The sequence below is a fragment of the Anser cygnoides genome, chromosome Z, assembly GCF_040182565.1.
Source record: "Anser cygnoides isolate HZ-2024a breed goose chromosome Z, Taihu_goose_T2T_genome, whole genome shotgun sequence".
NCBI lineage: Eukaryota > Metazoa > Chordata > Aves > Anseriformes > Anatidae > Anser > Anser cygnoides.
The window spans coordinates 60,076,899-60,097,791 of record NC_089912.1 but is presented as its reverse complement, the minus strand read 5'-3'; positions in this window follow the sequence as shown (position 1 = coordinate 60,097,791).

The following is a 20,893-nucleotide window of genomic DNA, read 5'->3' as shown; positions in this document are numbered from 1 at the left end:
AGGAGGGACAAAATGGGGGAAAAACAGGGCAGAACGGGTCCTTGGTGACATCCTCAGGATCTTGTCCAGCTGTACAAGATCGCCCTTCCTGCAATTAGGGATGCCCGTGGCGCACCTTTCATCTCCGCAGCCTCGGAGATGTTCTTAATGGACCAAGTTTCAGCTTCACAAAAATCCTCTCCTATTAAATCTAATTTAAATGCATAAGTTAAGACTCCTAAATAGACATATTACAGAGATTTAAAAAGACAGTTAATGCATGTTAAGTCTAATCAATTCCAGGGGATGAATAGTAATATGTTTTAGGAATCACAGCATAATAGATTAAGATACATAGCCTATTACTGATCTAATAATTAAAAGACAATTACTGCCTATTTAAACCTCGGTAAAACGTGTCAGAAAACAAGGCTCTCGCTTTAAAATTAGATATAAAGGTATACAGCAATTTAAGTGCTATCATTTTTAGCGCAGATCAAAGGAGTCTTGTTTTCGGGAACCGTGGAGTGTTCCCTCCGAGGCACCCAAACTTTCTCAGGCAAACACGAGGGTACGTACCCAACGCCGATCCTTCAAAATGCAGGCCGTGGGAACAGCGAGCGTGGTTTAAGTGTGTGCCTCGTCACCCTGGTGCTAAAAAAAAATTCACGTACCCGATGTAAGCCGCCAATCGAGATCTGTTACAGCGTGAAAAACCTGAGTAAGCAATTACAGGAGAGTGGCTTGAGAAAATCGTGTTTGCATGGCAGGGCCTCAGCTGGCCCGAAGAACCAGCAACGATGACTCCGAAGAGTCACCTCTCTTTTTTGGCTGTGTTTGGTTCTTGCTTTATCCAGAGGCCCCTTCCAACCTCAAGTACTATGTGATTTTGTGGAAAGCCAGCCCAACACACGGGATATTGCGCCCTGCTCAGGTGCTGGCCACATGCAGGATTACAGGAAGGCCGAAACCTCGTCTGTGCCATCGAAGCAGATCCAAATCCAAACCCAGGGATTTGGCCGTGATGAGCTGGGGAAACCCATTTTTGGGGTGCTGCGGTGGCCGCGCCTTAGGGCAGCAGCTCCAGGGCTTGAAGTGCTTTCCCTTGCGAGTCCCAACCGAGGGCTGGATGCCGTCTCGTGCTAACCAGGAGTGCTCACCGGGCCGTCTTCAGTCACGATTTGCCCCCTGTGAGGGCGGGTGGATCGTGTGAGATCGGTGGTACCGGCCCCAAGGCAGCCGTCGGCAGCACGGCCCTGCTCTGCCCCGGGCGGCCTCGGAGGATCACCCCTGCGAGCAGGCTGAAAGGGGGCCACAAAAAGAGTGTCCCCAGCTGGGGCCGATGTCCCCAGGTCTCACAAGGAGCCAAGTGAACCCGCTTCCACTCCTGGTGGGCTGTCCCTACCTGCAGAGGGGATTTCTGCCCCCCACGGGGCCGCTCCCACCCCTTGCCCCCACAGCCATGCAACGCAGCATCGAGAAAACTACGATTTTTCTCCTCCTTTCCCTTCCTGCTAGGAAATAATCAGACATGAAGTGCAGGCCTCGAGACAGAGGAACCCAAAGGGCAGCTCCTGCTTCGGAGCCATCATCGCAGCCTCTCGAAACATCCACGTCCCAGGTATAATTCACGGTCCACGCAGCATCTGGCTTTAAAAAAAAAAAAAAAGAGGGAAAAAAAAAAAAAAAACAGAGATGAACAAAACCAGCGGGCGATTAGAAAACCCATTTACGGCCCGCATCAGGGCAGGTGCCCCGCAGCGGCCCCGAGCCCCCAGCTCTGCCCTGCTCCCCGCTGAGCACGTCCGTCCCCGGCCCTCCCGGCGCACGGCTCCTCGCGGGAGGAGAAGCTGTGAAACCGCAATGCTGGCTCCCGGAGAGAGAGAGAGAGAGAGAGAGCGAGCTTTTTGCGACCGAGCCATCCTGTCGAGAACATTCACCCCAAATTTGTCAGAAGCTCTCGGCTGTTAATTGAAGGAAGCAGAAATCTGTTCGCCGAAGCTCCACGAGCAGAAAAAAAAAAAAAAAAAGACGTCAGATAAATTATTCATCGCGAATTACTCACTTGGCTCGTGTTAGGAAATTACTTGTTTTCACAAAGCCCGCGTCAGATTAATTCCTTATTTATTTCATTTATTTAGGAGGCTCAAGCTGGCAAAGGGATGCGAATAACGGCCAAAGACTGGGGAAGGAAGAAAGTTTTTAAACAGTTTCTGCAGCTCACCTGGGGGTGACCGCTGCCCGCCTGGTGCCCCGCACACCATCCAGAAGGACATCTGCGAGGGGCAGTGCCTCCGTTTTGGTCCTGTTTACTGCAGATCAGGGAATAAATACACCTGCACCCCCCCAGGGCACGGTCCCTGAAATCCTTTGGGAAGTACGCGGCACCCCATCGCCTGCTCGGCTCTGTGCTTGCTCAGGGCCTCCCTTCGACGGGGATTTCGTCAGTAATTCGGCATTAAAATAAGCTGGTCGCTTCCAAAGGGCGTGCTGGAAGCACATGTTAAAGGAGCTACTGCGAAAATTAGGAGAGCAGAGCTTGCTTTCAAGGTGCAGCTGCTCTCAGAGATTAGTTATGGCACCAAAAAAGCAGTATTTTTTTTAAGAGACACTTTCATCCAAGCTTTTTTTTTTTTTTTTAATGATTACCAAGTCATTTTATCCGCAGAGCTGGGGCTTGAGCATTGTTGCAGCGTTCACTTGAGATTCAGAGACGGCTTTCGAGTGCCTGCCCTCCTCGGCAGTAACTCCTCCATCCCGCCGCCATCGCAGCCACTCCTGAAAACAGATTTGCAACCTGCTGCTCCCCTTCCTTTCAGGTGCGTGGGGGGAGAGAAATTAGCTGTATCTCACTGTCAGGAGAAACCCGAGGAGCCGCAGCGTCGCCGTTATATAAAGAAATCTGATACAAAGACACTCTCGTCTGCGGTTAAGCCTGCTATAAATACGCCTGATAAATTGCACGGTGCAGTCTGACGTCTCGGTCGCGCCGTGCCGGGGCTGGCCTGCCGGGGACCAGCGTTGTTCCCAAGTGCTGGAAAAGTCGGCAGCTGCCCTTCTGCAAAGGACCAGGTCCCCGTTTACAGCGTGTGACGATGCTTGTCCTGCTGCTGCAGTCTGAAACCCCCTCCTTGCCACCGCCTCGCAAGCCCGGGCAGCTGGAGATGGAGCTCGTCTTGGTGAGGGTGGGAGCAGAAAAGCGAGGCTGGGTTTCCAGCTCATCTGTGGAAACCGCGTGTCTCCCGGAGCCCAGACTAGATGTGTGATGTGTGCAGCCATCGTGGCTGTCCCCGTGCCCTCAGCCACCTGCTCTCAGAGCTGCCCAGCTGTAATTAAACGTTTGTCAGCCCGGCCAGCGGCGTTACGGCCCTGCAAAGGCAGGCAGCTGGGGTGGGAGAGCTGGGCTCAGCGCCGCAGCAATTAATACTTGGTGAGCTGGGTGAGGTGGGAAGACTCCAAAAACAAAGAGCCACGTCCACATCCAAATCCACATCCAAATCCACATCCACATCCACATCCACATCCAAATCCACATCCATATCCACATCCACATCCAAATCCACATCCAAATCCACATCCAAATCCACATCCACATCCAAATCCACATCCAAATCCACATCCACATCCAAGTCCACATCCAAACCCACATCCAAATCCACATCCACATGCAAATCCACATCCAAATCCACATCCAAATCCACATCCACATCCAAATCCACATCCAAACCCACATCCAAATCCACATCCACATGCAAATCCAAATCCAAATCCACATCCACCCTGGACTTGTGTCCAGAAGCAGCCACGACCAGCAGGTCTGAACCCACAGAGCTACACCCTTAGCCATGGGAAGCACCAATCCTGCTCGGATCATGCACGCAAGGTGTACAAGTGGGAAACGTTGGAATTTACCAAGATCCAGTCTTAAACTTCAACTGGGAAAAAAAAAAATCTATATGCCCCATAAATGTAAGAATTCTATCCGGCTCTGTTCCTAATAGCTTCACTTAGAAAAACATCTGAATTCAGTCCAGTTTGGGTTCGTGTACAGCACGCTCACCTGCGGCAGAGCCCAGGTGGCTGAGCAAACAGCAGCAGCGTGGGTGTTTCTGGCACCTACAGGCTGCGCACTGGGCTGAGATGCCCAAAGTGAAGTTGGTTTGTGGATGTTTGGTAGCTCTAGTCCTAATATTGTTTCCGCTCTTTGCCAGTTCCTAAAGATCTCGCCTTTCCCAATGTTTATCTCGGTGGCCCCGAGCAGGTTTTAGCGCCGCGTTAATTGCCAGGCGGCATATTAGTTATCGGACTCCTCTGCCCAGGCGATGAGTGCCTTTCCCTGGCACTGCACGTTTAGCTCGAGAAGCGACCGGGGATAGTCCTCAAAGACAAGACTCGCATGAACATGAAACGTCCTAATCGAGGGCGGTGAAGTTCCTCGGGATTTGCGGGGAAATAACTCCGAGGAGGCTCCTGCCAGGTAAAATTTAAGACGAGGGGGTTTTCCCTCAGCTCTCCCAGCTTGCTGTTTACACCAAGCCAACAGCCTTCAGTGGCTGCACAGCACTGGATGCCTCTTGCCTTGATCTCCGTGGCGTTCGCTTCTCCTTGTTCCTCTAATACGGCGAGATTAAAGATGTGCTTGTACACACGGCTTGCTCCAAGCCCTATGTTCACACCGGTAAACCTTCCCAGCCTGGTGGCAAATTCAGGAGCAGACCTGGCCCATCTCGGGGCAGCTTTGGCCACCGAGGGAGGTTTGGCAGCAGGCGAGCCCCGAGCGGCTCCAGCTCTCCGCAGCCTCAGCATCTTTTCCCCGGGCTCTGGCTGCCACAGTGGGCATTAATCGAATAAGCGTTAATTCTCCTCCGAGGACCATCTGCTGAGCACCAGCTCTCCTCATATAAAAACCAGGGCAATAGCACCATCTAGCAGAGCAGCCCAAAAAGTGCTGGAGGGATTCTGCCCGCGTTGAGGGGCACCGAGGCTGGGCGAAGGCAAGGGAACAATTTTTTGGATGGGGCCAGCGCCAGATGTGTACGCCAGCGTCTCCACCTGCAAGCCTCAGCCACCTGGCTCACAGCGGTTTGCCGTTTTCTCGACGTCTTTCGAACCTCCTCCGGCTCCTCTGTGCCAGACCCCAATTTCTCAGCATCGCTCCGGGAGAGCGAAGCAGCCCCGCGCCTCGCGCTGGCTGTATCCGTCACACCCGGGAAAGCAGCACGGCGGATATCATTACTGCAGAGCCACAGCAAGCGCTCGCCTGTGGCATAACCCTTGCTTTCAAAGAAAAAAGAAAAAAAATCCGCAGACGGAGTTTTCTTTAGAAAATAATCCAGATCTGGTCTCTCGGCTCAGCGAAGTCATGAGCGCAGGGAGGAAATAGCCCAGGGAGCTGCAGATAAGGGAGGAAAGAAACCTTCTCACCATTATCTGCTGCATGGCAGGGTACAAACAGTGTTTGTAGCCGGGCTACCATTTCAGCAGAGGGAATCCTTTGGGAAAAAAAAAAAAAAATGAATCAAACCAAAACTGTTTTCTGAACTTTTTCTCCCTCCCCTATTTTTCTAAGTCGGGAATCTTTTTTCCCCATTGACCTCATTTAAGACCCCAGCGTAACATTTGCTACCTAATACCTTTATCAGGAGGAGATTAATTCTAATAATCTCGGCTTTAGTCTCCTGTAAGGTAGCTTGGATCTGGCTTCCTCACCGCATCCCGTTTTGCAGCATTCCCCAGCACAGGGGTGCAAGGAGCGAGGAAGGCTGCTGGGTCATACAACAAAAAGATTTTGCCTCTCTTCCTGACAAAGCAACACATCCCCAAGGACAGGAAGGGGACCGTTGTTGAAATTTGTCCGCATTTATCAAGAGGAAGGTACTTCAAGGAGCAAATCTCCCCTTTGGTCCAACCTGCGTGATCGCCTGTTCTGTACTCATGGACAACAACAAACCTCGGTGTTCATTTTCCCGTAGTATGCCTCATGATGGAAAATAGCCTCCAACGTCTGAAGCTCCGCAAAAAGGAGGAACTGAGAAATGTGCATCCCAGCTTTGCAATGAATGGAAATTTATACTTGCCAATCTCTTTCTTCTGTTTGTTTTTTGCTCCTCACACGGGGAAAATAATGGTATTCTCGTCTCTGGCAAACATCAGGCTGTGTGCTGTCCCTTGTAATTCCTTTCCTGTTATTACTCATACCCATACGATGAAATCTTTGTTGATTTTATGCCGAAAGAAACTGTAGTGATGGCTTAAGCTGACCTCTCCGTTTTTCAGCGTTGATCAATTCTTCTCTTGCATCCCGGATTGCAGCGCAATTACAGAGTTTGTCTCAGGAAAATATTAAGCTCCAGCTCTGACCAAATCCCATCACAACCCTGGAAAGGATGCTCCCTGTGTTAATTACCCTCCCTGCAGGGTATGTGCCTCCCCTGCCTCATCTGAAATAGTTGGCTTCAAGCTTTGTCTTCTAGGGAGCTCGCTGATTTTTAAGGAACGTCCTTACCTTTAGAGGCCGTGCTTTCCTGGAAAGATTGTAACTAACTCCAGATTTATTTCAGAAAAACTGAGCAGACTTTCTTCTGCTGGGGTACAAACCACTTTTCCAGGGGTTTTTGGTCCCTCTCTGTCTGGCACATCTGGGATTTGCAGACCAGAGGAGGATGCAGAGTTATCCTAATGGCCTTAAGGGATCCAACTCCCCTGAGGTTTGTTCTCATGGTGGCACCGAGCAGGGCACTCGCTCAGGTCAACGAGAGCGGTAAACAAAATGGATTTCCTTTCTCCAAAGCATCCTGAGATTCACGGTTCGGAGAGATGAGTTCTGAAGAGGCAATCTGAACACATATTTCAAAAGAATATTTCAAAGGAAGGATATCGAAACCCTTCGTTTTCAACCTTTTCATCCTAAATAAAACATCTCAGAAGCCCTCAGACTGAAATGTTTTGTCCTGGTTTCACGGAGTGAGACAAATGCAATTTGTTCCAAGTCATCTGAACATGAAATTGCATTTCCCTAACCTGAAATGCCTTTAATCCAGGAGCCGTAGCTCTCATCTGAACAGGCTCAAGAGTTAGGATGTCCCGTATGGGCATAGGACACCCGGTGAAGCACAAATTTTGCCCTTTTGGTGTTGCATGGAGTTTGTAGTGCCAGTCTGATCCTCCTCAGTTTACATCCCAGAATGAATATACCCCATGCTTTATGGAAAGGCTGGTTGTTCTGCTTGCCTTCACAAGACGTATGGTTTTATTACATCGTAGGAAATGTAACAAACCCCCAAAAACCACCCTCCAGGAAAGAATGCAAGCTGGAACCATCACCTTCATTTTCCAGTCCCGTATGCTACAGGAACGCACCTTACCATTGAAGGAAGTCAAATCCAAGCAGCTTTTGAGCAAAAGAGCAGAAAAGTGCATCAGAGTAGATGGCAAATGAAACATTTAAGTCTCCAGTCTGTAGATCCTGGCAATAAAGGTCTGTGCGGGCACAATACCAGCTGTAACCACCCAAAGGCTGGTGGTGGTTCCAGATCCTGCCAGGAGGGCCCACCGCACTGCAGCCCTCTGATTTCAACAACGATTCAACAATGATTTCAACAAGGATCTAACTGAGCCGTAACGACTTTAAATGTCAGGTCTATGACATGGTTTCTGGTCTCTGGTCTACGGTCTCTGTCTTGGGGCAACCCTTCTTCCTTGAAGCTGGGAAAGCAGTACACTGCGAGATGTCAAAGTCAACTGCACCTTTCCCTTGCTGCCCATCATAATCAGACCTTTCCCACGAGCCTGGTGAGAAAAGGAGCCTTCTTTCTGCCTGTTGACTGAGCCCGCCCTGCTAGGAAATGGCACCAGCTGAGACGGATGGATATTTTTTTATTTATGTTTTAAACAGGGTCGCATAATTCTACGGCCACTATGAAAATATACATATTCTTCATGACAAGAACGTGGACTCACAGCTTACGGTGAGAAAAGGGAAAAACCCTCCTGTCTCTACACCACTACCGCCTATATAACAGCATATGCCAATGCAGCAACTGTAATAGAAATAATTGCTAACTCATCAGAAAGTCCTCATTGCTGGATGTCTGTGTCTCTGCAGCTGCCACCTTTCCTGGGCAGAACTGCTGCCTTGGTATTTCTCTAGCGCAGCTCCGATCCCATCTCTATTTCAAGAATTTTTATTTCGGTTCAAGAATGAATTTATTCTTCCACCGCACAAATAGCACGGCTATTTCAAGGCTGTCTATATGATTTTCCAAAGAGACCATTTTTGTATTTGAGCAGATTGCATCTGCTCCGATGGAGGCACTGGGTTACTAGAAATAGGAGACAAAACCAGTGTTCACACACAGATTTTCACCAATTTGCCACAAAGAGCATATGGCAGATAAGTACCAGCAGTTCCCGGAACAGCAATAAAAGTGCCTAAATACGAGAAGTTTTGCTGGGATGACCCAGAAATAATTTTTCACTTGTACGTCTGTTGCCCTGAGCCTTCACAAGCATTGTGGTCTCAAGCTCTTTCTGCCTACAGATGCCCTTCTCCCATTGAAAGGCAAAACAGCTTCACCCACTCCCTTTCCACGTTTCATAGGTCTTCTGGGACCTACAAAAGAATTAAAAGAAGACCTTGAGGTACCCAAAACAGATTATGTCTCCGTGACACATAGAAAAGCCAACAAGACCCCAGTAGGGAATGATGGAAGATGGCTGCAAGGAGCTGTCAAGTACCAAACAGAAATCTGTCATACAAAAAAAAAAAAATAAAAGTGGTTAAAGATCAACCATCTTTCTCCTTTCCTATGTCAGAAACCGCCCAGGCGTTGCGCTGACTGGTATTGACATTTCACTCTGCTTGTATCCCGTGTTAGAGCAGCACGTTTCAGCTCCCGTAGATAAGGTTGGGTTAACACCACCATTAAAAGCTCCCTCCGCTCCTTCCCTCGGGGGTGTGAAAGGCTTTCAGCCTTCCTCTAAATACCTGCTCAGGGATGAAAGTTGGCAGAAGTTGTTGTTGTTGTTGTTTTCCATTTACAAGTATTTCCCTCAATATAAATTTGACCGTTTCCTTTAGCGAACAACCCGAACTACAGAAACTTTTCAGGTGTTCCACGAATTTCCTTGTGACCTGAAGACCTGAATCTTTAACCAGATTTAATGCTAGCTATACGGTGTAAAAACCCAGGGAAACTCTCCTTTGCTATATAAACATACGTCTCGATGTGAATCCTCCTCACTGTCTTCCCCATTTCCCATTACAACCCAGATGCAGACCGACGCATCCGTCACACTCCCATCACTTCTCAGCTGCCAGCCACGCCGTGCTGTCCTCATGGAGCCACGGGCTCCAAATAATTCAGATGTCGTTTCTTGGAGACCTATCAGCCACTGATATCCCATCAATTCCCTTTTTGCTTTTCTCACTGGTCAGGGCTATATCCGAACCTACTCCCACATTCATCATCCTTTGCCCCACTTTTCCCTCTTCTACGCTTTCAGACATTGCCTGTTAAGCTCAAAGGATTTGAGGGCACTCAGTACAAAGTTCTCCCTCGATTCAGTTTTCCCCAATACTCCTCCTTTAATTCCCGTTCACTTACATCCACGGTGTTGTAATGCTTTGGGTGATGCAACCTTTAAAAGTCCCCAAATTACGCGGCAGTAGTCAATGCCATTTTCCTTCCCGCACAAAGGAAGCATTGCTACAACCTGACCGGCTCAGCTGATTGATTTCAGACCAGTCATCACCTCTTTGTCTATTGAAATGGGGTCAATATTCAATTATCTGGGAGCTTGGTACACAGTTTCTGCATTAGGAAAGCGTCATATTTCAAGATTTCTAAGGACGCTTTGTAACCGAGTGCCTCTGAGGCACAGCTAGTGTTGCTGGGTTTAAGTGGCATAAGAAAATGCAGATTAAATTCCTCTCCTCTGGACAGAGACCAAGAGCAGAGCTCGCCCAGCAGCTCACCCCACAGCCGATGTAGGTAAATGCGCCATTTACCCCATCCTGAGGCTGCTACAACCCGTCCTGGCTTGCAGCAAGTCAAAAGATGACATTGTAAGCAGAAATTTTGAGCAGTCGATGACACTGCAAGAAGTGAACATGCCTCAAAATATCCTCATTTCCCTTTCGGTCCCTAAAAACAAGTGGTTTGAGTATTGCCCAGCCAGGTAACCCACCAGCCCCATGCCACTTCTCAACCAAGCTCACCGGGTTTCTTACAGACGTGGACACAGCCAGCCCCTGCTCACACCGAAAAATTTTCCAGGAAAGGCTTACGAGAAGACAATTTGGCACACGTGCCTTCCTCGCTGCTCTGGGTTTGGCTCAAGACCTTGAGGCTGCCTTCTCCGTTGGGGCAGTCAACAGACCACTCTGTTGTCTTGTCCCCACTCTTTTGGCTGCATTAGTCTCAGGTTATTTGGGATAACAGCAGAGTGCTACCCAAAATCCTGCAACAATCCCCTCGCCATAAAACCCAAATATTTTTATTCCCACTGCTCAGAGCTCTTGGTGCCCCCAGGGCCCTGCCAGCCCTGCTGTTTTCTGCTGCTCCCTTCCTCCACGTGCTCCTCGCAATTATTTTCTGCCAAACAATTACTCAGCAGCTATTTATCTTTCCCACTCAAGGATGGAAAACTTTCAGAGAGATACTCTTATCAGGAAAAAAGATAAACTTTCCAGGCACTAGGCAGAAAGAGTTCTTTTAAAAGATACTGGAAAATTACTCGTGCTGGCTCACGGGGGCCAGATCCTCAGCTCCCACTTGGAGCTGTGCTGGCGGACGACCAGCGAGGAGAAGCCTCCTGTCCGGCAGCTTCCCCAGGCGAGCAGGCTTTTTTTTTGACAAGTCACATATTAGGTTTTATATCATTACTCTCATTATCAGTTAACCTTTAGGGGAAGGGTGAGCAAATGGATTATTTTTTTTGGCCTGGGCCACCAGATTCCCAGAAAAGCTTGTGATGCCTCGATATCCAGGGCAAACGAAGCACATGAGAATTTAAATGCACAAGAAAAGTAAAAGAGAGCTTTTTTTTTTTTTTTCCTTTTTTCTTAGCACATTTCGAGGTCTTCCGTGGCTCCCGATTTTGGAGTGGGTACAATTCGGGCTGGCCCTTTCTATGCACATCTCTAACTCCAAAGGGCAAGCACAGAAGCCCATGGGCATCCAGAGGCTGGAACCCAAGGGAAAAGCGGGGTTATCGCCAAAGCGACGCAACCAGGCTCCCTTCCCACCAGTTTTTGGGTTGGAAAAGGAGATAAAGGCTCCTCCCAGCTCCACGGCCTGCATGAAGGCAGCTACCCCCCAGGTGGTGAGCGGCGCCTTGGGTTGCGCTGGGACTGGGGGAAATAAAAAGCCCTAAAGCATAAAACATGAGCAGTGGCTTAGGTTGTGCTGGGACTGGGGGAAATAACAAGCCCCAAAGCGTGAAAAGCATTCGGGAGCTGGAGAAAAGACAAATGGAGCTCCATGAAAATCGGACAGGAAAGCGCTGTTGCGCTCAATTATCCCCTTCAAAGCAACGATGGCATATTTGTATTACACTTATTAACGTCTTCCTCACCTCTAAAAAAATCGCACCCTGTCTAAAGGGTATTAATAGCTTAATGCCTGTTTTTGTTGCTAAGTATGATCATTTTTAATTCAGCTTCTTTATGTCACTTGAGTGCCGTCTAAATCACTCCACCGAGCGCTCGCCCTGGCTGTTTCTTTGCATGTGCTGTGTATTTAAGCTGGCAGTTACAGACGGAAAAATAAAATAAATAAATAAATGACGGCTTTTCCAGTTGCTTTCAAGTAGCTCAATCGCCAACCCCAAGCTAAATCGATTAGGGCCGTGGTGCTGCGATCTGTCACACACGCTCGCGTGACTCTAAGTGTTTTTCTTCTTTTTTTTGGTGGTAGCGCCACGATTCGGCACCACCAGCCAGCGATTCCCAGGGTGAAAACTTTCCTCCCTGGCCGTCAGTAGCAGGAGAGCTGGAGGGTGAAAAGGCAAATAGGAGTTCAAGAAGCTTAGCTCGTGCTATGCTTCTCCACCGAGTTTCTCATTCGCATCCCCCCTGGGTGCTGTCCATGATGCTCAGCAATCCCCAAAGCCAAAACATCTGGCTGAGCTGTCCTATGTGCCATGGTTGAGTTGCAACATATATATAGATATGTTCCATGGCGACATCATCTCTACAGCCCAAAAAAATCAGCCTGCTGACTCTGAGCACCCAATGACCAGCGTGGGTTTTAATTTTGGGGGAAGAACCGGGCGTTACGAGAGTTTGCATTTGTTCTCTGCAGCCTGACCCCAGCTCTGCACAAAGGGATTGACAGCTGACAGCCCTGAAAAAAAAGAAAAAAAAAAAAAAGTCTGTTAAACATAGGTTGTTGTGTAGTATTTGGGGGGGAAAAACATAAAAACGTTATTTATCTTTTGCAATAAACAGGTAAACAACTTCACAGCACATTTCCATTAACAATTGCTGCTCCGCGGAAGGCGTTATTTGAGTGAAACAGTAAATGAATTCCGTGTATAATATCCATAATATACATTTCCATTAAATATTTCTGCAGCACACAAGCGGCTTTAAGCAAAAGAGTAAGCAAACACTCCTCGTGCGTATAATACATTTCCATTAAGTACCTCCGTAAGGTAGAGATTTTTGTGATGATTATAGTGATTTTTCCTCCGTAAAAGCCCCACAAGCATTTTTAATCCATTACGGCTTGTGGCAGCACACATTTACATTTCCAGCAACCCTGAATTTTATTTTGCACGGCTTCTGCTATTTGGGGGGGAAAGGGGGCCCCGACAAGACGCCTTGCGGGGAGCCCGGGAAGCAGGAATCTGGCCCGTTTTGCATATTTTTGGCCATTTTCCCGGGGAAATGAGTCATGCGGTTCGTCTGTCGGGTCCCTCCTCCACCTCCCCGCGGAGCTGGGAGGTTTGGGTGGTGTTAGTGGCAGCACTGGATCCAAATTCATTCCCTCTTTTTTATTCTTTTTTGAGCACGGATCAAACCGGGACACCCCCGTGCCTCCCGTGCGGGGGCGATTTTTATTACCGACGGGTCCCAGAGTTAACGGGGACCTCGTGCTACGGGAATAAACACAAAGGGACGGGTGCCGTTAGCGTTACGTATGAAAATACGGGCTGAGAAACGCACAGCGGCTACCTCTGCCTTGTTTGCCCTTCAGCAGCGTCGCGGAGAGCTGCTGCAGGGCCTCTTTGGCGGCACCAAGACGCGATTCCCGTTCGCACAGGGAAATAAGACAGCAAGGTCCCAGCCGCTGGTGGGGCAGAGGGGACACGGAGGTGCCTGCGCCCTTTTATTCCTCGGGGAGCACGTATAGGAGAAGCCGCTGCCAGCAGGAGGATGCCGGGGGGGGCGTCCGCGTCTGCTGGCACTCGCTCTTCAAATCTGTTAAAAATGCAGAGAAATGTTTCCCTCTGGGAAAAAAAAAAAAAAGTTTATACCTCCCATTGTCTTCATCTTTTTGCAAATTCTCTTTTGTTCCTGGAAGAGGAGTGAATGACAGAGCGCTCTGTCAAACCCGCATGAATTGCCAGCTTTCTTTTCATTTGAAAACTTAAGCTACATTTTTTTTAAACCCCCCCCCATCTTCTTCTTTTCCAAATCAAATAGCACAAAGGATCGCACGCATTTATAACCTTTGGCGCTGCTGTCACCGACAGCTGACAGCAGAGAAAAGAAAAACCTCCCAGTTCCAGCAAGAGCACAGGAAAATCTCCGCTGTCCCTGCTCCAGGTCCTCAGCATCGTCCCTCCAGCCGAGGGCTTAGACCAGGAGCACGTTCAAACGGGGGTCGTTTCCGACCTCCTTTCCCATTTCTCAGGGATTCAGCCCCAAAGGGACATCTTGGAGGGTCAAGGCGCCCGGCGTCTCCCTGGTGGCACGCGAAGGACGGTGCCACGTCGCCCACCCCGACCTAACCACGGCTGGGTTTCCAGCACCAAGGTCTCAGTCTCCAAAGAGAGATTTTCAGAGGGAAGCTTCGCAAGGCAGTTTTCCTTTTTCCACGGGAAGACGACGTCTTCGCGCGGTTTAATTCTGAGTTATCGGGGACCGGCCTGGAGGGTGAGCAGAGGCAGATTTCCAGACCGAACCCTTCGGCGTCGTCCTGGTGGGCTCAGAAGCAGCAAACCGCCACGGGATCGCTAGGTACCCATTTAATTGCTAAAGATCAGATATTTCTGCACTCCCCCCCAAAAAAAATGCAAGCGATGGGGATTCACTCTCTTAATTCCCTCCGGAAAAATCGAATTAATTGCAGCGATATGCTAAAAATATGCTAAAGGATGCTTATTTTTTTTTTTCCCCCCCTCTGGATCTATTGGCGGGTGAAAAACCCTACAGCACAAAGCCAAGCATCCCGGGTAAAAGGAGGTATCGGAGCGCCACTGAGCCCTTCACGGGACCGGGAGGATTTCTTTCACTGCTTCCTCGCGTTAACAAATTACCCTCAGCATCTCTACAAAATTTCCACGAGCTCTTTTACAGCCTTTTATGCGTGGACGGGAGAAATCGAGTCCCTTACTCGTTTGGGGGAAATGCTATGTAAAAAAAAAAAAAAAATCTTTTTAGTGGGTTGTTTTGATACTATTATCAAAATAATTTGGGGATTTTGGGGAGAAACGCTTATAAATTCAGGCTTCCCTAATAAAATCAGTGTATTAAGGGAGGAAGGACCCGGAGCAGCTTTATTGTGGCCGCTTCTGCTGCGTGAGCAAGGAGGCAACGCTTAACGTGCACGATTACGCCCGTTCCTCCTGCAATAACCGGGGCCTGCAGTTCGGCAGCAGAGGCAATCGATGTATTTTGGCGTGAGGTTTATTGGGGCTAGGAGGGAAGCGAGCGCGTTCCCCGCGTGCACGTTAATCCCAGCGAGCTCACTGAGCAAATAAATAATGCCAAGGTGGAGCTGCACAAGCCCTTTTTAATTAAAAAGCGGCTGCCCTCTCGCCGCTATCCCGATCCGCTCGGAAGCGGGGTGGGATTAAGGGCCTGGTCCTGTAGCTCCCCGCTCGGAGCCAAAAGCTGGGAAGTGAAGTGAAGTTTGGGGCTGATCCGGTTCCACGCATGTCCACACGTGCTCCTACCCACGGGGTTCGCATCTCCTGGGCCAAGTGGCAGTGGCATGGCCCCAGTGTGAGCCAGGAAAGGATCTGTGGGGGATTTGGGCCAGGCACCCCCAAATTAATCCCCTCGCAGGTCAGCCCCAGCCCTGCAATTTTTTCACATCAGCAAGCTTCAGCCTGCAACTGGGATTATTATAAATAAGCCTCCGAAAATCCAGGGAGGAAGGGGAAAGTTTATTAGAAAACCTGAAAATCCCTGACTGCGAGGGGGCTCTAGGGCGGCTCAGCTGTAATTAAACAAGGTGCCGAGTGGCTGCGTGGGCTTTAATCAGGTTTGTGGCGAAGGCAGGGCGAGTTCCCCTCGGTAAAAAGTCATGTTTGCTTCATTAAAAAAAAAACCCGGAGCCGGGCTTCGTCCTTGATGTGCTCTTGCTCCACTTTCTTTCATCGGCTCGGTCTTCGGGAGAGCTACAGGACGTCACCCACGGAGGATGCCAAGAAGTAGGTGCTTAAAAAAAGTTACCAATTAAACCTCCCTTCCCGGCGCTGCTCTCATTTCTGTGCGTTACGTTCAAAACCTGGAAGAAAAAAAAAAAAAAAGAAAAAAAGAAAAAAAGTGATGATTTTCTGCCGGATTTATTCAGCTCCCGGCAAAGAAGCCGGCAAGCTCGGGATGCTCTCCCTCCTTAAAGCCACTGCTCGAAAGCGATGTAAATAACCCAGGGTGAAACCCGGCTTGGCAAAATCACCCTGCCTGGGAGGAGAAGGGCACGGGGTAAGAAGGGCGAGACCCCATCCCCTTAATGGGTTCGTAATGGGCACAGGACAAACTGAAAGTGCCACGGGTTTGAGGCTGGCGCATATGTTCCCGGCTTATTTTCTGCTTTCTCCTTAATATTTCTATGAAAACACAGGGGAAAAAAAAAGGTACCACTGATGCTGTAGCACCTGTGAGCAAAATGAGGATCACACACCCCTTTTCTGACTACAAACTACGCGTGAGGCTTTCCTGATGGGAACGCCAACCTATTCGGGTGTGTTACACCACCACGTTTGCCGCTGATGTCTTCAAGGTGATTTCTACGCCTCATTTTATGCCTTCCAGCTCCTTGAGCCTGAGTTTGCGTGGTTACCAAAACTGTTCTTGTAACTGGCGTGAAGCACGGCTGGGAAATCTCCGCGTGGAAATGGAGTGCTTCCTCCTGATCCTACCATACGTAACCGCTTGCCTTCGGGAGACCTGGTCCTGAAAACGCTCACGTGCTGTGTAATTTTACTCCGCCGAGTCGCGGCCAGGGCAGCCGGGGAGAATACTCCGGGAGAACAAGTCGGCTGCTGCGTACGGGCTTCACAAGGATGGAGCCTCAAAAAAAGCACCCAAACGCACCGTCCGTCCGTGTATCCAGCAGAGCGCTTGGCTTACATCTTACAGGCCACCCCTGGCACTCAAGTACTGGCCTGAGAAAGAGTTAATCCAATAAAAAAATAACGAATTAGGTGCATAAAACATAACTAGATGGGTTTCTAAATAAGCCTAGTGAAAATCTCCTACTGAAGGACTCTGACAAGCAGGGATAGAAGTGAGCCCCGGCTTTAATACTTTGCCAGAATGAATTTACGCCTGTACAGGCCATACACAACGTGGGGATTCGAGGACCACGGCAAGGAGTGCACTGGGAGCCCTACACCAGCCCCGGGGGCAGGGCATTTCCAAATGCCAGACCGAAAGGTGTCAGTCCTGAAAAATATTTCGTCCGAAGGTGCAGGCAGCATGGAGGGAACTCAGCATATACTGAGCATACAGCCAGGTGCAGTCCCGTTGCCCTAGCTGAAGTAACATCAGCGAAAAACAGCTCGTTTTCAGATCACGGATTGTCAGTATCGGGTGTTTCCAACGCTCCCCTGCTCAATTCCAGTCCTTCCAAAGGCATTCAAACACCTCGGGAGGATGATATTTCTGACACCCGCAGATAAAATGAAACCTCCTCGGGGTTCACCAAAGCGATGCCTCACCCCAAATTGTCGGGATCGGCGTCAGCCCCATCCCAAAACCCCCATGGCACCTCCCGGAAAAGAAGGGACCAGCAGGGCCCCGCGGTGCTCTGGTCTCAGCTTTTCTCCTGCTGCTTTCAGGCAACAAAGAGATGAGGTAGGAGAGACGCGAGGTGGAAATGTCGAAGGATTAAACGCTTAATTATAAGCTGAGATGGAAGATGGAGTCCTGTCCCAAGGATGGGGACAGGACCGGGGTGGCAGTGCCCCAAAGGGTGGCAGCCGGGCTCATCCCCAAGCTGTCCTCTTTCCCTGGGGACCCAAAGCAGGTGGGCACACACCACGGCCATCAGCCTTTTTCGAATGCTTATACCGCGGCATTTCTTCAGCTACCGGAGTTATTTCGCGCACCTCGAAAATCCGAACCAGCTCGAGGCGGTGCACCTGGGCTGCCAGCATTGACCACGGGGGAAGGAGAGCATTTATTTCGGAGAAACCCAACATCTCCCCTCGGCAACGCAGCTTTGCTTCGGGAAACGCCAGTCTGGGAATTTTAGGAAGCAATTATTGGAGAGAGCTCACTGAGAATCACGTTTGCAGGGACCTGCCCTAAGCCCCAGGCGAACCTGTTTAGAGCCAAGATGCGATACCGTGCGACACGGGTGTCTGCTAGGGTTAATTAAGGTGTCTGAAGTGCCCATAATATAAAACAGCCATAAAATAGCTATATGGCGAGGCTCCTTCACTGAGATTATTTTGGTGCTTCAAATTTCAGGGGAATAAAATAAGAATTATAAGAAGTTGAGCATGAATGATTGAGGGGTAAAAAAAAAAGATACGAAGCCAAATTAATTGACTTTACTCTTCACTGTAAAGCATTTTATCCATCCTGTTATGGTATCGCACCGGCAAATGCATTTAATAATATTGTGGTGCCTTGAAATTCCTTCCCGCATGTACACATTTGCCTTTTAAAGGGCAAATCTTTGCACACTGAGGGAGAACCCTTTATACTTCCCCTGCAGAGGAGGCGCACAGGTTTCCTGTGTTTGGGTAGGGAGGGTGCGAAACAACTCTTCGCAAAACTCTTTCACACGGCCCAGAGAAGGAAAAGTTCCTCTTTGCAGGGCCTCTTGACGTCTCTTCCCCCCGCTAAGAAATATTTTCTCCCTGCCCGGGATTTGCTGAAGTTTGGTGTTGTGCAAGCTCCCTTCCAAGAAAGAGAGAAGCAGACGGAGGCAGACGATGAGACAGCGGAGGGATGGCTCAGAAATCCGATGACGGGCGGCATTTCTTCGTTGGACCACGTATTTCCAGGTTTGCTTTCGTTTCCTGTCCGTGACACCGATGGGCGTCCCGCCCGCTGCGCTGCCGCAAACAGAAGGTTGAAAAGCCTCATAAAGCGTAAACGGCGTCCGGTATGTAAAAACGCGGGGTTAGCGGGGCGTTCCCTGGAAAGGGAAGGCCAAGGCTGAGCTCTGCATCTCCTCTCTTCCCAGAGACGTGGGGGAACGGCCCCTCTGTAGGCAGCTGAGACCCGCGGGCACCCTACAGGGCTTCACGGCCAGAAGAGGCTGTGCTAGCAACACGGAGTGAAAATGGAAATTTCACTCGCATTTTCTTTTCGCTATCCCATCGTATGACCTCAGGGGTGAACCTGCCTGGAGCAGACAGACAGCTAGACGAGGATGTCCTCTTATTTTTGCCGTCTACTCAGCTCTGTCTGGGAGGTGCTACTGTGCCCGTAGGGCATCGAGCCGACCCCATGGCTTCGTCCGCTGCATGGCAAAACTCTTTGGGAGCAGACGAGCACCGAGAGGCAGCGATGCCCCCCGCGTCCTCGCCCGGCTCTCGGCGGCAGATGGGGAAGCGCCAGCAGCAGACGCCTGTGAGGAGCATAACAAGCAGCGCGCCGCCGCCGCCCGCCCATTGTCACAGCCCGGCGGGGGGACAGGAGACAAAAAGGCATCTGTGGAGGGACACCGAGCCGTGACAGGGAGCACAAGGCACGGCCGGGGACGGCGGGATCTCGGCCAGGGGACCCGCACCACGCCGCTCGCGAGGGCTTGAGGGAAGTCATCCGTACCCCCGGCACAGCCGTGCAGCTGGGGGCGGCCAAACCTGTGCTTCATCCTGGGGAACCAGGGAAAAAAAAAAAGTAAAAAAGAGAGATTTTTTTTAATAATAATCTCATTTATCTTTTATCTGCAGATGATACTTGAATCCAGAAGTGAGTGTACTTGATTTCAAGTATGGTTTTAAAAAGGCTCAGCCATGCAAAAAAAAAAGAGATATTTCACAAAGAACCATTGCACTTCGGATTAGTTGAAAAGTTTCAGTCAACCCTAAGCCAAATTCCTTTAAATATTTCGCCACTGAGCCACAAAATCCACAATGACGGCAAACGCAAAATTCACCCAGACATTAAAAGGCAGCGGGAGACGCTCCACCTGCTTCCTCCCGTTAGCTCTTCCGCCGCCTTCTTTCTGTCTCCCTTCCCTCCATTTCTCGTTGCCTACGAGCAGAAAATGAATATTTTCTGTCCCAGATGTGAGGTTTAACGTTTGTTACCGGCACTTAGCACGTGCTTGAGTTATTACGGAAGAGGCTTTAGTAGGATTGATGTGGTGAGCGCGTGAAAAAAAATCTGCTGAAGGTGGTGAGGGGGCAGCAAGAAGACTGCCACGGCGCGGCTCTCCTCTCCGTCCCGAGGATTTATCACATTCTCCATCCTGCCGGGACACTTTTGCCCAGAGCACACAAAGCAGAGGATGCGGCTGCTGGAGGGTTTAAGGGTTTAACTGCTTTAAGGGTTTCCCCAGCTTCGCTGGAAATCCCAAAGGGCACGGCTCGCCGGGAGGGGTGCGCTACAGACAACTTCCTACCCCCATCTCACGAGCCCACAAGCACCCAGCAGAGTCCTGCAGAGGTGTTGGGAGGGGAATCTGTACGGCTTTTTTGGGGGGATATTTGCTTTATCCTAAATCCATCCTTTCTGCACCCAGTTATCGCCAGCTGTTACGGCGTATCCTCTTGTACCCAAGAGCAAAGGTAGGCAGAGGCACTTGCCCGGGGAGAAAAAAGCTGTTCCCTCAGCTCTTTCCTGGTTCTTTGCAGGGGATCCATTTTTAGTGAAGCGCTTCAGTCGTCACCGCAGAGAAGCAGAAGGTCTTTCTATTTCCATTATTTTTTTATTTATTTATGCCTGTCAACCGCAGTTTCGTACCAGCTGTCTCTGTTCGGGACCGTCTTTATGGGCTGCCATCGGAGGGCTCAAGATAAGTAAAAGCCTAATAAAGCAAAACAAGATTTCAGTAAAAAAAAAAGGGAGAACGCACATTTCAAAATGAAAAAGAAAAAAAAAAATCATAGATAGATATTACCTGAACGGAATATCTTTATAGGGTGATTTGTCTATAGAGTTTTAGCCAATTCCTGCGATTCTGGTGCTTGTGGAAAAATCATCCTTACCTGCAGCTAGGAGAAACCGAGCAGTTATGCAAACACCAGCAACGTCTCTCCAATTAAATTAGCATGTAATTCTCAGGATTTAGCTCAAAATCCTGTATACAGACACGAATATCCTCACTCAACTCTCGCCGACAGCGTTGAGTTCCTCTCAGCAGAGACGAGCCACTCAACACGGGTCCCCTAAATATATTAATGAACCACGCTTGGCTCAAACCTGTACTTTTAAGCCTTCAAACCAAGCTAAAAGCAGGACAAAAGCCACCCCGGCTGCTGGCACCCGCAGACAAGACCGCGACCGGTCGGTGTCTGCAGGGACAGCAGCAGGCCCGCTTCCCACTTCCAGCTG